General features: G+C 45.9%; 1 protein-coding gene across 1 annotated transcript in view; it reads right to left on the reverse strand.

Annotated features, from left to right (window-relative positions):
* ADGRG4 (adhesion G protein-coupled receptor G4) overlaps positions 1-13,823 on the reverse strand; it is a 1,571,349-nt gene that overhangs the window by 1,206,314 nt on the left and 351,212 nt on the right. The gene's annotated exons all lie outside the window — the stretch shown is intronic.

Consider the following 13,823-nt stretch of genomic DNA (forward strand, 5'->3'; position numbering starts at 1 on the left):
CAGGCGTTAATGACGGGACCCGCAAAGGGACTTTAGAGCTAATAACGGTACCATAATTTACGGTACCGTTATTAACGCCTTCCCCATTCCCATTGAGCCCTATGGGGGCTCAAATGGGAATGGGGAAGGGCCCTGGTGAATAGGGAATTACCGGTCCCGCCAACCTTGGAATGGACCGGTAATTGCTCCATTCACCAGGGCGGAATTGGAACGAGTTTGGAAGCAGCCATGCCGCAAATAGCGGCGTGGTTACCTCCAAACTCGGAATGAGGCCCATTGTTTCTAGGTACACTACGAAAAATATGGTTACGATATCATTGTAAAGTGTTATACATTTATACAAGAATGGATCACCATATGTATCAATAATATCAGTACGTATACGCCCATATTACCAAATTACTGTGAATGCAAGCAGACGTCCAAAGTCAAGCGATAATTACGTGTTATTATATATTGCTTCATATAGAACAATTATACATACAATATTACCCAACCTGTGTTGGTACTCATTTATCAATCTTAGCAGGATGAAAGGCTGAGTTGACCTTGCTGGAAGTCGAACCTGCAACTGGCAGATCACACACACACACTGCAGCAGCGAGCGCTCAACCCACTGAGCTATCTTAACTGCTATTTTTTTGTTTTTTTGATTTATTTGTGTATATTCAAAAGAATTTTACAAAAGAGAACTGAAAAAGTGAATATCACGGTAACTAGCCAGGGTGGGACCCTGTGACTGTTATAATTTTCATCGTTGTTCCAATATTTTCACGGTTGCCAGGAGCCAGGTTATTCTGTCTCCGCTGATCAGTCTATTCCACCAGGTGTCCTCGTCCCACCCACGATCGTCCACTATTAGATGTTTCAAGTAGGCCCCTCTCAGGTTCTGATTTTTCGGGCATAACAGAAGCAAGTGTCTGATGGATTCGGTTTTATTTTCACATAAGCGACAAGCGCTCGTATCGGATAAACCTCTGCTCCTGCGAATTTCTTTGTGGCCACCAAGTTCATCCTTATCCTTAGAAGAGCATTCCGTGCCCCCCTATTGGGGAATTTTTGAAGGTACTTCATTGGCTCATTGAGCTTTCGGAATGTTGGAGGCAAGTGCTGGAGTAGTTTGTTGTTTGAAGCGGACTCCTGGGTTTGAATACAGTCAAGCTCTTTCAATTTTTTGAACACTCTAGTTGGATGTGAGGTGAGGTAGGCTTCCGAGAAAACGACTGAGTTGAGTAAAGCTGAGTTTGCTTCTTTCCATGCTACCAGCATTTGCACCTTGCCAGAATTTAGCTCCTTGTTTAGGAGACCAAAAATGTCCTCGCTCCCATCCATGATGCATTTTCGGTACAGCCTCAGGGAACTAATGTCAACTATTGTCTTTAGAGACACTAGGCTCAGTTCTCTCCGGATAGCAGCTATGGACGTTGATTTTGGAAGGGGCAAGACCCCTTTCCAGAACACACTTTCAAGTTTTTGCCAGATTTTACTTGGAATCAGAGGCATGGCTTCGGCTCCGTAAGTGATGGAAGGGATGACTTTCTTTCTGTAAAATTCGATCACAGGGATACAAGAGAATTTACCGAATTTTATGTCAATCAACCTTACCTTGAGATGTCAACTTCTTTATTCTGATTTGAAGGTTGGCCTGCATTGAACTTTCGTGTTTGGTGCTGTCCATCAAGACTCCAAGATATTTATATACTGTGACTTTCTCAATCACATATTCTTCCAGATGCCATTTGAAATTTTCTGCGTTTTTTTTCTGGCTGGACTCCAGGGTCATGATTTTAGTTTTTTCTTTGTTTATTTTTAGGTTATTCTCGGACGTGTAACGCAGGAGGTTTGATATTTGCCTCTGGAGGCCAATCTGGATCTGGTCGAGTAGGATGAGGTCATCAGCATACAATAGGTGGCTTATTTTTGCTGTGGCCAGGGATGGTGGAAAAGTCCGTGACAGATCTTCTGAGATGCCATAATCACCAATGTAGGCTAGAAACAGTGCTAGAGCTAGGGGGCAACTTTGTTTCACGGCTTGTTTAACGGCTATAGCTATCAGAAAACCAGCCACTCCAGAAACAAAGAGCCACATTATGCTGGCCATAGCCCAGGAGCCTCAATTTATTAAAAAAATGTATTGTTTTAGTATTTAGGGATAGCAAGGAAGATCATAGGGGTCGCAGGTGTGACCCATGGCGACCCCTAAATGACGTCCCTGGCAGCTTCCCTCCAGAGTCACCAGGATTGCCTTTTTAAGTCTTGCCAACTCTAAAAAGACAATGGGACTCATTACGGGTCCGACGGTAACCGTGCCGGTGATACCGGCGTGTTGCCGCCAGACCCGTAATGATTTGTCGGCACCTGACTTCCCGGTAACACCGGGGGATTACAATACTGGCGGCCTGGAAAGTCAACCTCTGGTAAATTGTAAATCCCCATTCCCATAGAGTCCAATAGGACTCAATGGGAGTGGGAACCACGGAAGCACCAGCACTGTTAATAACGGTGTCGGTGCTTTCGTGATAATTCTGCGGGCGGGTGCCGTTCCACCCGGCAGGTATAGCGGCACCCACCTGCAGACTTATAGTGAGCATTGTTTCAGGACCGGCAGGCTCTGAATTAGCCCCAATGTGATGTGGATCTGTAGGAACATGCTTATTGATATATTTATGTCTTTATTATCATTAAGGTTTATGTAGGAAGTTAGGGAGAGTGATAACTACAGGTCCCTTTTCCTTTGCCAGATGTCCTGGCTTTCCCTTATATGCAGTTGTATTTTAGAGCTTTCTTGTGCACACTCAAGTCCCCTTTACCACTGATTTCACTAATATAGTGTCTCTTTCTTCTGAGAGCAAGCTCTGTCCGCGCAGGAGAAGAAAGGAGGCACATGCATCACTTTATATGTTGCGCGTACACAGGTTGCACGCCAGGGTGTCACGCACAGAGATCTCCCCTTGACTGGGTGAGGTGTAGCCAGAAACACATTAAACTGTGCTTTGGCATCATGTACAGGTTTGCTTTGCTCCAGTGTGGGAACCCAGGAAGGCCGCCCTCACTGCTACAAGGGTGTGCATGCCCACTGGGCAACTTTGAATGTCATAATACATCTTCACGACCACCCAAATGCCTATACCTGGTAAGCAACACGTTCCCCAATAGCACGCAAGATGGGGTCGAACCCCAGTAGCTCAGAGTTGTCAAATGCTCAGCACCCCTCAGAAGCAGGCTAGGCATTTGCACTCATGCCCTTTCTCCCATGGAGCAAGGATGAGCAGGAAGGGTGTGTCGGGAAAGCACTTCTGACCTTGAACTTAAGGGCACAGAAGTCATCTTGACCTCTTCCAACACACCTACGGAGCGAATGCAGCACAAGCCAGGGGGAAGCCAAGCCTTGCACCAAGCAACAGAGCGGCAGCAGGAGAGGGAGGCAGTTCATTGACAGTTGTAGAAAGCAGCTATGTGATGTAAGGTACGCAGATGGAAGATAGGTAGAAACCTTTAATAGGACAGAAGAGGACAGTAAATCCGTACACCTAAGACCTCTAACCATCAGGATTTTACAGGAACTCTCTTCCTACATCTGGGAGAAAACTCCCAGTGATTTCCCACTTCCAAAGTACACAGACAGGCACCCAATCATACAAGGCACAACAGAGCTTTAAAATAAACTGCTATGACCTTACGTGACCTACGGTTGATAGTGTTTGCTTGATTGAAAGGGGGTGGGGGTTGTTCTCAAGGTGAGTTCCGACTTTGGAAAGGTAGCAGTGCTCATAGCTGGGCAGTGCGTGTCATGTGAGTGAGGGCACAAAGGGAGTGTCTCCTTGCCAGCCCTTATGCCAATCATCTTCAGAGTTCATCAGGGGCCGCTCCCTCCCATGCAGTTAAATGCACAACTCAGCAGTCAAATGAAAGTCCAAAAGAACTATGCTGGAGCATGCGTGCCCTCATAATGAGGAATACGCCTCTTCACTTAATTTAGTAGAGCCAGGAACCGTGGTGGGTGTTGTGACCAATGGCCATGTACCAATGTAGCCAAAGTGTGGATTACACATGCAGAGTGGGTGAAATGGATGGATAACAGGAAGAACTTGTACCCATTGCGTTCACATTGCAAGTGCCAATCTAAATGGCACATATGAGCAACGACGACATCAGCAAAACTCACTGCAACGCGAGGAAATATCACATTCCAAGCACACTGAACAATCATGGGCAAGGCAACACAGGGCTCCAGCACAGGATGCTCCACATGTTAACACTGTATGAGCGTATAGGCTGGAGAATGCAACATAGGATCACCATGTGTCCACTGATGATAACCGGAGGGGATCAACATTCCACAGTAATAGTTTGGGAACCCTTACACGTAGGTCCCAAGCCATAACTGCTGTAATGACCATTCGCTGCAGTGCCCTCATCTGGATGATTCCAGAGGATCTGCACTGCAGTAACAGGTGGGTACGCATTCCTTCACAATGAATCTAAAACAATAGTTTGCATCATACCATTATATCAGACATGTCCTAAACTTGGCGAACGACTACACAGTCAAGCGTATTTAACATAACTTAGACATTGCATGCCGGGGAACGCCAACGACAGCTGTCGGGTCCCCTGCGCGCAATTTTACATTTCCAAGAGGCCGAGTGGACAAGGAAAAAGTCATCGGCAAACTCGCTTTTACTTATTCAGTGTTTCAAGTCCATGTCGTCGAAATGAAAGCGCTGCCTGCAAACACTGTTTGCAGGCAGCGCTTACAATAAATTCCTATGGAATTCGCCTGCTCAGTAACATGTGCTAATGTGAGGTGGGTGCCATAGGAACCCATTTGTTGTAGGTAGGCATAAAATGAGGCGCGCCCACGAGATGGAGGAGGAATGCACAGCAGATATCTTAATGCACAGCAGAGATCTTATCTCACTCTCTGCCCCTCCTCCATCTCGTCAATGCACTGCAATGTGTCAGAGCATAAAATGGAGGCATAAAAGGATTAGTTCACGCTTCCATGGGCCTCATTACATGTTTGCCGATCCGGAAACAAGGGTGTCAGTAAGCTCACCGGCACCCTTGTTTCCAGACCGGCAAACTACAAGACTGCCTGCTGGAGCCTCTGTGCCCAACATGTCTGACCCTGTCGGGCACAGCGGCTGTGGTAGGCAGACTTGTCACGGGAGCACCGACACCGTTGCTAACGGTGTCGGTGCTCTTGGGTCCCCACTAGTGTCTAGTGCTCTATGGGAATGGGGATTAACAAATGCACTGACACCTGACTTCCCGGCCCGTGGACTTGTAATAGCCCGGTGGCACTGGGATGTTAGGCGCTGGTAAATTATTACTGGTCCGGCGGCAACCCACTGATAGCCCCGGCAGGCCCCATGTCTCCATTTAACGCTCTGTCCCATGCAAAGTGAGGCCCTGTGAAACCTTTGCTATAGGTTGCTTTAATGTCGTTCCACCAGCTGAAATGTAACATAAATGCATATATAACAAGGAAAGGGGTTCAGTGCCCAGGAAGTACTGTAGCTGATTTACAATCCTGCCTCACAAATACGGCTCCTGGTTTTGCAGCATGTATTTTTAACAGCTTTCTCTGATTGAATTCTTGGTCAGTGTAATCAGTATTTGTATAGTTGTTGTAGTTGTTTCTGTAAAGAAATTAAGTTGCAATTAAATACATAATGTGTATTACCACTTGGATGCCTATAGTGGAACACACACATCAAGCCATGATCCATTTTCAAATTAAATACGAGTGGAGTTAAAATGGGGCTCTATTTGCTTGATAGAACGATGAAAGGGAATTGTTATTTGGTGGCTTTGGGGGATCGGGTGTTCTGCAAGATCCAGATGAGCCACATGGGGGGAGAAGATCTCGTTATCCACCACACCAGCCGCTCTGGAGTTCTGGGACACAATGCAGAAAAAGCGAACAAGGAGAAAGGAAATGGATGAACTTGGGAGCCATCAAGCTAACCTTTCCCCCCACCTACTCTGTAGGAAGTGGATTATGCATGGGAGAGATTGTGATAATCATCACACGGCAGAGCACATGCTACATGTGTAAATGGTATTGAAAGTAACCATTGATCAATATCACAAATGAAAGATGCATGCTGCAACAAGAGATCATATCTGTGTACTTACCATCTAGAATGTGATGACACATGCTTAACCGGTGTGTGCCTCGCTGATAAGCAGTGCAGAGCATTACATTAGCTGTGACAGTAAACATTAGCAGCACCTCACTTTCTTGATCTATCAGCTACATCACATACAATTCACCTGAGATTGCATGAATAGCCCTTTTTAGACTAGCAGATTTTTCTGAGTAGGAAAACAATATCCACAACCGAGCTTTGTATTACCACATTCAAAATTGTCCTCAAAACAATACAACGGTCTGGGGGATTAGGGCTAAAGGGAGTTAAGAGGGCCAAGGAGGGTATAGAAGACATAGGGCCTCTTTACACGGTAGGCGGTAGGGGATTACCGGCACCGGTAAGGGTACCGGTGCCGGTAATCCCCTACCGCCCTACTGCGAGGTCCCTCAGCGGGTCCCGTCCTTAACGTGTGGTCTGCCCAGGCGTTATGGATGGTTCCCGCTGAGGGACCTCAGAGCTAATAACGGTACCGCAAATTGCGGTACCATTATTAGCTCCTTCCCCATTCCCATTGAGCCCTATGAGGGCTCAAATGGGAATGGGGAATAGTTCTCGGAATGGGGACTTACCAGTCCCGCAAAGGTCGGAATAGACCGGTAAGTCCCTATTCCGGGAACCCGGACTCCGACAGCGGTAGGGGGTAGCTTGTGTAATGAGGCACATAGAGGGGGAAAAATGCAACAATACCAAATTATCAATTTTCATAAAAAAACAGGTTGCCTTCTCATCTTCATAGCAGAACATTCCACAGACATTTAAGATCTTCGCAGAGAGGTCAAAGCAAATCTATAATTCTTCACACAGGCCTAGCTCAGAAAGGATTTATTTGCAGGTTTACAGGACTTCAAGATAAAGCTTGTAAACAGAGTGGTTAAGAGAGGAAAAGGAATCACATTTGTAAGCAAAGACTCTTCCACCACTCACTCTCCCACACTGAGCTTCCTTCTTAGGTACAGACACCAATTTCCCAAATCATTATGTTAATTTCATACATAAACTTAAAACATTTGTCAATTGTTTTAATAAATATATGTGATGCAATGATAAACCAGTTACCTTCTTTATTGTTCATTAATCAATTTAAATCAAAGTATGATATATGATATGATATATATATGATCTGATAGTTTATTTATATAGTGCCTATACACAATGGGGGTCATTACGACCCTGGCGGTAAGGAGTAAGGATGCCGGTGCCGTTAACCCCTTACCGCTGCGTTCCGAGGGAGCCGCTAAGGGACCAGGGAGCTAATAACGGGCCTGTAATTTAAAGCTACCTCCAAACACGTAATGACCCCAATGTGTTTCAAGGTATATCTGTCATATCAATATTGCTTAGTAACGCCTCACTCTTTACAGCTTCTCTTCCTGAAAGCAGCAACATATTAATTCTAGCTTCCATTCTTAAAATGTTGGTGGATTTGATCCCTGGAATCACATAACAGTGTTAAATTGTATTATGGTAATAATACACTATGATAAAAGCGTGCTATCTGGAAATAACAAAAAGATCATGGGCCTCATTGCGAGTATGGAGGCAGCCATGCCCTTAATAAGGGCATGGCTGCCTCCATACCGGGTTCCAGTACCGAGTTCCTTCAATGAGGATTTACCGGGCTATTCCAACCTTGAAGGACCCGGTAAATCCTCATTGGAAAAACTCACCCCCATTCCCATTTGAGCCCCCATAGGGCTCAATGGGAATGGGGAGGGAGCTAATCACGGGCCCGTTAATAATGGGCCCGTTATTGGCTCCTTGGACCCCTCCCGGGACCCGGAAAGGACGTCTGGTATTACCAGACGTCTGTTCCGGGTCCCGCTAGGGGACCTCATAATCAGGCATCCCGTAATGAACGATGACGGTCCCGTACCGGCAACCTTCATTACGGGAGCGCCATGGCCGTAATGAGGCCCCATGTGTACTATGCTAGATCAACTAAAGGGTATCTATATTCTTGTAAAACAAGGAAACTGCTAAGTAACCTAGAAGACGCCATTTGATTGGTGAAACAATAAAGCATGTGCACCAAAAGGTTACTGTTGGCTGATAAGGTTTATTTAGATGATAAAGGTTATATATACAACAGAGGATTTGACTCATGCATAGCCAAATCCATGGTATGAATGTCACAACTGAATATGCAATACTATTTTCATAACTATTATACAGATAAAAGGCGCGACAAATTCTTTTTTAATTACATTTCAAGGTTGTTGTGGTGAAGTGTCCCCATTACAAACTGTAACAGAGAAGCTACTGGGGTCTGTTGTCAGGACTCATGGCGTGAGCAGATCCGTAGCTATGTGGGCAGGAGAAAAGCTACAGAAAGACTACAAAGGAGAGATGCTAAATTGGAAGAGGGACGCAGATGACCACTCAGGTGGGAAGAGCAAATTTTACCAAATCTAAAACAAGCGGTTGATGGGCCTAATTTGGTTCAATGTCTTTAGCGCCGTCCTCGTCCTTTGCCACAACGCTTTTGCATCATGGCTTTTTCCATGTCTGCACCATGACCCCTTATGAACCTCCAAACAAACCCAATGCGCCCTCGAAAAAAAAGGCCAAAACATCCCCACCTCCATAATTTGGGTCTGTTGTGTGGGGGCATTGAGATTTGTTTCCCTCTAGGATGGCCCCAGCTCCTATTTATTGAAGGCCCCCCAGTCAACTTTTGTGCTGCAGATCCTGCCTGTCAACAGTGCCTTGGCACACACCTACATCCATCCCCCCTTGCCAAGCAAACCCCATTCTCATGCAATAAACACACCCTCTCCTGCCCGGTCCCCCATGTGCAGATCTCCACAAAGCAAGTGTGGCATGGTAAAGAGCTGGGTGGAAATTGCTATGTGGGAAAGACCTATTACACATTATTATATAACAACGGAAAAGTAAACTGTGCCACACACTGCAGAGAAGTACCCACTTGCAGGCAGAAAGAACATTTGTGGTACAGAGACTGAAAGAAGTATAATCTAATGGGGTCATTGAAAAACCCTGAAAGGGCCCACAGTTGGATGACCGACAACAAGGCCATAAGCAATGGGAGCAAGAGCGAAGATGGGACGGAGGGGAGACCCCAAAGTGGGAGTCATGTGAGAAACACTACATCAACACAGTGGTGAAAGTACATAACAAAACACCAGTGAACATTGTGAGGACAAGGGAGCAACCTCACCACCCTGTGGTACATGAAGTTAAGAATCACAAGTGTGAAACAATAATAATTGACCATTGTGGCAAAGAGAAAACATCCTCAGTGAACTCTGGAACCTGGAGTGAAGGCTCACCATTGTGAAGCAATCGCAATAGAAAATTGGGTAGAAGAAATACACTGAATACTGGAACCTGGGAGGAAGGTTGATATTTTTTCAAAAATAAAATTTGAGACAAAGGGAAATCCCAACTGTATTCTGGAGCCTGCAACGAAGGTTCACAAATGTGCAGTAAATGAGCTTTGAATGTCTGAACGCGGAGGGCTGGCGAGTGCAGTCTGCAGTTACTTGCAGAAAGGAGCAGATCTTTTTTGGGAGAGCGTTTGAACTTCTCTGGCGTGTGTTGTCTCAGAGAGCAGCTAATGAAGCCTATTTAACACCAGCGCATGGCATGTGCGTGTGAGCGAGGAGTGCCGGTAAGTGCAGTCTGCTGTCCGCAGACCGATGACTGATGCCGTGGTGGCCGGGGAGTTAAGACTACACGGAGACAAGTTGAAAAGAACGCTGATGCCCCGTAATGGGTGCGGGTGGCGAAAATGGGTAAGAGAGAAGTGAGGCTGTATTTACTGTTCGGGAAAAGCTGTGCCTGTTTGATTTCAGCTTCTTTATTCGCTGCTGGGAGACATCATTGTGGTTAGTTGGATTTGTATTCCATGATTACCATCATCCCCTTGGTCTGGGTTTGGAGAGCAGAAGGCTGTGATAAGAGCTATATATTTTGCTAGCTGTTCCCGGCGTAATATACGCCATTCTAGCATATCTTAAAAATCAATATCGGTTGGTAAGCCATAGGATCACTTCTGTCCATCATCTTAAATATCGGAATTACCACTGACTGCTTCCAGTAAGGGGGTGTAGGTCCCTGTGATTTGTTAATGGTGATTGAAAACACTAAACATACAGGAAACTGTCATCTTTTGAATTTTAAAGGCATATTTGTATCAGATGGAATGAGTCGTATGCACGGTATAAGTAAAGTATCGATTACACAGGCCTATATGAAGTGTCTTTGTAAATGCATAATTGTCAACCTTGTTCCATTGCAGAGTCCCCGTGATGGCATAAAATTGCACAGTAGCATATTTAAAATACCTACTTTCAGTTTTAGCTTGTGAGGATCAGGGACGTCATTTCACCAAAATGCCAAAGGGTAGTGGATGTGACATCACACGACCCTTGACCTCTGATGACCCACCCCGAAGTCATACCATGGGAATCGTTGGAACACAACGTTTCACCCCTTGACAAAACAGGAAAGGGCCTCACGTAGCATTGTTCCTAAGTGCACTACGAAAGATATGGTTACGGTATCACTATAATGTGATATTCATTTCATACAAGAATGGATCACCATATGTATCGTTAAGATCTGTGTGTATAGTTTGCACGGGGTCTGGACCGAATCCCTTCGATTGGCCACTCGCCCCCCTCTTTAAGGGAAGCCCTAATCCCCGTTCTCCCCAAACCTGGAAAACCCCCAGATGAATGTGCATCCTATAGGCCCCTATCACTTATCAACACGTACATGAACATTTTTGCCAAAATAATTGCGAATAGATTCCTCCCATTTATGCCCCATCTGATCCATGCAGACCAAAGCGGATTTGTTCCAGGCCGATCCACTGCTCTCAACATCCACCGATTATTCAATATAATGTCCAGAATTGACAGAAAGGCGGACGCAGTGGCGGTAACACTAGACGTCCAGAAGGCATTTGACATGGTTTCCTGGAAATACCTATGGGCCGTACTGGAAAAAATGGGAATAGGCCCGAACATGCTTTCCTACATAAAATTGCTATACACTAACCCGAGGGCCAAGGTGCTTGTGAATTCCATTGTCTCCTCCCCCGTTGTGTTACACAGGGGCACCCGTCAGGGATGCCCGTTCTCCCCCATCCTTTTTGTGCTCGCCATCGAACACATGGCAGATCACGTCAGGGACAGACATACTCGCAAGGGTATTCGCCTACAGGGCACGCCGGAAATGATCTCATTGTATGCCGATGACGTACTTCTATATATCAGAGACCCCTCCACACATCTTGACCTGATTATCTGAGACATAACCAAAATAGGAACGTACTCTGGTTTTACCATCAATTACTCTAAATCCGAGATATTCCCCCTTACCGCGGCAACTCAGCAGCCAACATGTGAATTTCCCCTACGATGGTCCCCGGGAGGCATTAGGTATTAGGAGTACAAGTTTCACTGACCAAAGCCTCCTTACTGGCTGATAATTATGAGGCAATGGCAAAGCACATTGAATCTAAGCTGCTCAAATGGCGCAACCTCCCTCTGTCTCTGGCGGGCAGACTGTCACTAGTCAAAATGATTGCGGTCCCTAAGCTCCTTTACATCTTTGCTAATGTTCCAGTCTGGCCCGGGAAGCAATATTTTAAGAGACTCCACGCTGCACGTGCCCAGTTCCTCTGGCATTCTGGGGCAGTGCGCAAAAAGTGGTTACACATGACCACTCCCTATGATAAAGGGGGTTTCTCAGCCCCAGATCTAACCCTATATTGGATTGCGGCACAGGCCCATCACGCCACACATTGGTATACACACCTGAACCCACCTCCACACGTCAAATTGGAGGAGCTGGCGGGGGACGGGACTAACATTATGACCCTGTTGTTACACCATACGTTCCAGACCGAAGCACCTGCAGACCCCGTAGCCACTACGATTAGAGCATGGAATATGATTTTGAACCTAACACAAGGGCACCGCCCATACTATAAATGGCTACCCTTGCGTCAATTCCCAGGTCTCTCCCTCACGCACGATCATCACTTCATCCAACACTGGGAAGCCCTGGGATACCGAGCACTCGCAGACATATATCCAGATGGTAAATTCATTACCCCCCAAACATGGGGATCCGGGGCACTCTAACTCAGCGCTTGAGCTATTACAATACTTTAGGCTAAGGGCGGCGGTCCGTGCAATATGGCCGTCATACCCAGACAAGCCCCCAGATTCGCCCGAACTCCAATACATAGCAAACTCCACAGGTAGTAGGGGTATAGTGTCCTCCCTGTATAAAATGCAGCTAACAAAGCGAGAGAACATGTCCCTCAAACCATGGGAAGCCTGGGCCAGAGAACTGGGAATGGAAATCACTGATGGCATGTGGTACAACATGTGTGCGCACACGCGCAGAGTCTCCCTAACTGCTAGATTCAGCTGCATACAGTATACATTACTCAATAGACTTTATTACACACCGCTCGGAGTAGCGAACTTCACACGCTTTCCTACCCACAAGTGCCCGAAATGCGACTCTGAAGAGGCAGATCATATGCACATGTTTTGGTCCTGTACTGCGCTGAGGGTGTTCTGGCTGGAAGTAACGAGAGCGCTCACAGAGATAATTGGGTCCCCAGTAGACCTCGACCTGCTGGCCCTGTTGTTTGGAATATGGTCTGGAGAAAATGCTAAAAAAATGTCTAAATTCTTAAATGTGTGTGCTATTGTTGCTAAAAGATGTATCTTGCAAGGTTGGAAACGCTGCTCTCCCCCCACCTTTGGAATGTGGTTGAAGGCTCTCACCTGGGTACAAACCTGTGAGGAGAAGTATATTGGATCCTTGCCCATGCCATCTCGTCCAAAGAATGTGTGGACAGAATTCTGCACCTATCTGAACAATAAAGATGAGGTTGAGTGGGGTCCCGCTCCCCCGTCGGATCAGCCTGTCACACTACCATAAATACTAAACATCTTGCCTCCTCTCGAGTTGTCATTACCCCCTCCTCCCCCACTCTGGAGCCGTCTCAAAATGTATGATATAAGCCCTAACTGTGCTGCTGTTGTGATTTTTGTATATATCTGTGCAAATGTGCTATTCCTGTCTTAACTTTCTGCCAATAAACAAAAGGTTAAAAAAAAAGATCTGTGTCTATAGGCCCATGTTACCAAATTACTGTGAATGCAAGCAGACGTCCATGGCCAAATAATGATGTGTTATTATATAGCACTTATGCTTAAGAGCTTTGTAGAGAACAAATATATACAAACAATATCACCTATCCTGTGTTGGTACTCATGTATCGACCCCAGAAGAATGAAAGGCTGAGTTGAGGTGTTTAAGAACAGACTAAATGAGTGACTCACCCCCTGAAGTGTGCCTGAAATAAACCTTTAATGAGTCTAGCAATTATTGTATAGAATTCCAGAAAGACGAATTATTTGTTATTCCTATTCTTTCTTATGTAGGGTCACTGTTGAAAGTGTTAGACATGTGGAATCTGTTTTATTTTTTTTAAAGGCCTGAACAAGAATGCCAGCCACCCCAGAAACATAGAGCTACGTGATGCTGGCCACAGCCCGGGAGCTTGCATTAAAGAAAAGGGGGAACAGGGGAGACCACAGGGGTAGCAAGGGAGACATCAGGGGTCGCAGTTGCTACCCCTAAATGACATACCTGACGAGGAGACATTCA

The sequence above is a fragment of the Ambystoma mexicanum genome, chromosome 5p, assembly GCF_040938575.1.
Source record: "Ambystoma mexicanum isolate Mex_15411 chromosome 5p, UKY_AmexF1_1, whole genome shotgun sequence".
Classification (NCBI taxonomy): Eukaryota; Metazoa; Chordata; class Amphibia; order Caudata; family Ambystomatidae; genus Ambystoma; species Ambystoma mexicanum.